This window comes from Lepidothrix coronata, unplaced genomic scaffold, assembly GCF_001604755.1.
Source record: "Lepidothrix coronata isolate B3197 unplaced genomic scaffold, Lepidothrix_coronata-1.0 Scaffold277, whole genome shotgun sequence".
NCBI lineage: Eukaryota > Metazoa > Chordata > Aves > Passeriformes > Pipridae > Lepidothrix > Lepidothrix coronata.
Window position 1 is genome coordinate 702,731 of NW_016690457.1, and position 2,925 is coordinate 705,655.

Genomic DNA, 2,925 nt, shown 5'->3' on the forward strand with positions numbered 1-2,925 from the left:
GGAAATGTGTCACTGGAGTTTGTGTTTGGCCTGGAACTGCTCTGTCCTGCAGTGTAGACTTGAGCATAGGAAAGAGACTTTACAGGTAACCTGTGATAGGCTTAGTCACTCAGGGTAGCAGTTCTCCGGTCCTCCCGGAGGCAACCCCTGCCCGCAGCGTGTGTGCAGTCACGAGAGCGGGCTTTTCTGGAGATGATGGGAGCAGTACGGCAGGGCCTTTAAGTTAGGTCAGTGTTTGTGCAGGTTGTCTTCAGAGCCCAGATGGCTTATCAGAAGAGAAATTAAAATTGCACAGCAGTTAAAGTCCCTCCATTTATATGGCTGAATTTGGTATCTCATTTCTTTGCAGTGTCAGAGGGACTGGATGTAAAGCAGAGATAAAAAGAAGAGGCTGGAGGAGCACAGTCAGAAGGTGGGTTCTCATGTGAGGTCAGAGCCAAGACATGACTTTTGGCCCTAGGTTTACTTGATCATTTGGATGGTTTGGTGGCTTAGTTTTGAGGTTTTGGGTTTTTTTTAAGATGCGGAGCCCTCGGCCCAGCAGACGATAGGCACCGGAGGGAAGGTGAGCCTGGTGAGGAAGGTGAGCAGTGACTGCAGGACAAAACTAGATGCTCTTTTGTAGGCAGGGTACTTGTGGTGAATCTGCATACATACTTGGTTTTTTGTTTTACAGGCAATGCACCGACATCTAACGTGTAGTCCAACGTGACGGGGACCCTCCCTGTAAGAGGTCACGGTCAAGGGGTGTGAGACAGAAACTGCCATGGGAGCAGCATACTCTTGGACAGTATCTCAGTACTCAGATTTGCCTCTGGGGTTTTTTTGCAGGAGACGTACGCAACCTCACAGGGCTGAAGCCAGCTCTCAATGAGGTGACGAACACGGTTTGGTCCTCTCGAGCTGTCCTTGTAGGTAATCTCCGAGTATTAAAAAGATCAGCAGTGAAGCATTGAGCTTTTTTGATTGCAGGTGCCATCTGGGTAACCTTTGGGAGCAGATGAGCATTGGAGGTGAGTCAGGGAGGCAGCAGGAGGAGCGGGGATCCACTGCAGCTTTAGAGTTGCCCTCTAATTTTGTCTCTCGCTCACTCAGGTATCCCAGAAGATGACATCACATTGTCCTACTCTGGTCAGAGCCAGCGACCCGAGGAGCTGCTTCGGTGAGAGTGAGTAGAGGGATCATGGGGGCTGGGGCCATGTGCCACACTACTCAGATATGGTGTCTGGTTTTCTTTCTCGCAGTGGACTCCTAGTAGTCTGACGATGGCAGGAACCTCTGAACCAGCCCAGGTGCCCCTCCTGTGCATCAAAGATGGATTGACATCCCCGGCTCTCGGAAAGTTAAGTGCAGGGCAAAGACCCAGAGAGGAGTTGGGAGTCGGGGCAAGTATGTGCCTCGCCTGGAGGGATTTTTGAAATTAGTACAGTGCAAGGGGTATTATCCTGGAACAGGTTATTAGGACGCGTCAAAGGAAGGGCTTACTTTTTATCATGGGATTCACGTGTGCAGGGCAGAGCAGTTCGAGTCTGTGTCACGTCCTTTGTCTCGTCCGTGTTTTGTGTCACGTGGTGTGTGTGGTCACAGGTCCGGGATGTCTCACTTGGGGTCAGCCTGGAACTGCTCTGCCCTGCTCCTTGGATCAGTGGGTAGATGGGATCTGGCTCCGAGTGTCAGGTCAACCTGTCAGTTCCCTCAGACAGACGTGCCACTGGCCGTACAGTCTGTGAGCAGGATGGTCTTCTGATGCCCTGCTTGGGTGTATAGAGTCCTGGCTAGGTAGAGTAGGAAACAGTGTCTAGGGTTTAGAGGTTTTTGGCTTTCCTTGTGAGCGATCCCTAAATGTTTGAGAGCTGAGTGTTTGAGCATTTGCCCATTTCATTTGCAGGGGCGGTCTTGGGAGCAGCTGAAGAGAGAGGAGCCTTGTAGGTGAGTTGGGGAGGCAGCAGGAGGAGCGGGGATCCACTGCAGCTTTAGAGATGCCTTCTCAGTTTCTGTGTCAGTCACTCAGGTATCCCGGAAGGTAAGAGCCCCAGTGTCCGACTCCGGTCAGGGCCTCGGTGCTGGTGAGTAGGGGGATCACTGGAGTTCGATCCCCATGCCGCACAACTCACGTATCGCTTATAGGTTTTTTTCTCGTAGTTGACTTGGAGTAACCTCGTGATCGCAGGAACCACCTCACGATGGGGCAACTGACCCAGATTGGTCGTCTTGACCTGTCCTCATCTGAAATCTCCGAGTATTAAAATGATTAGCAACGAGGCACTGAGCCTTAGTGATGGCAGGTGCCATCCGGGTAACTTTTGGGAGTGGCCGGGTATTGGAGATGAGTCGGGTAGGCAGCATGAGAAGCGGGGATGCACTGCAGCTTTAGAAATGCCCACTAATTTTGTCTTTCTTATATTTCTCTTAGGCTCTTCTCCTGATTTTTATTCTCTTAGTCTCTTCCCCTGATTTTTATTCTCTTAGTCTCTTCTCCTGATTTTATTTTACTTAGGCTCTTCTGATTTTATATCACTTAGGCTCTTCTCCAACTTCTATTTCTCTTAGCCTCTTCTCCTGATTTTAATTTTTTAGGCTCTTCTCCTGATTTTGAATTTTTTAGGCTCTTCTCCTGATTTTGATTTTTTTAGGCTCCTCTCCTGATTTTGATTTTTTTAGGCTCTTCTCCTGATTTTAATTCTCTTGGGCTCCTCTCCTGATTTTTATTCTCTTAGGCTCTTCTCCTGATTTTAATTTTTTTACTCTCCTCTAATGATTTCAATTTTTTTAAGGTGCTCTCCTGATTTTGATTTTTTTTGGCTCCTCTCCTGATTTTTATTCTCTTAGGCTCCTCTCCTGATTTTTATTCTCTTAGGCTCCTCTCCTGATTTTTATTCTCTTAGGCTCCTCTCCTGGTTTTAATTCTCTTAGGCTCCTCTCCTG

General features: G+C 48.6%; 2 long non-coding RNA genes across 2 annotated transcripts; both read left to right on the forward strand.

Moving 5' to 3' along the window:
* The first annotated feature begins 6 nt into the window (after positions 1-6).
* Positions 7-696, forward strand: LOC108507962. The gene is made up of 3 exons (XR_001878306.1): positions 7-412; positions 522-583; positions 677-696. It is a non-coding gene; the product is annotated as an uncharacterized LOC108507962 (long non-coding RNA).
* A 27-nt stretch (positions 697-723) lies between these two features.
* On the forward strand, positions 724-2,581 carry LOC108507961. Its single transcript, XR_001878305.1, has 3 exons — positions 724-1,929; positions 2,012-2,066; positions 2,143-2,581. It is a non-coding gene; the product is annotated as an uncharacterized LOC108507961 (long non-coding RNA).
* Positions 2,582-2,925: the final 344 nt, after the last annotated feature.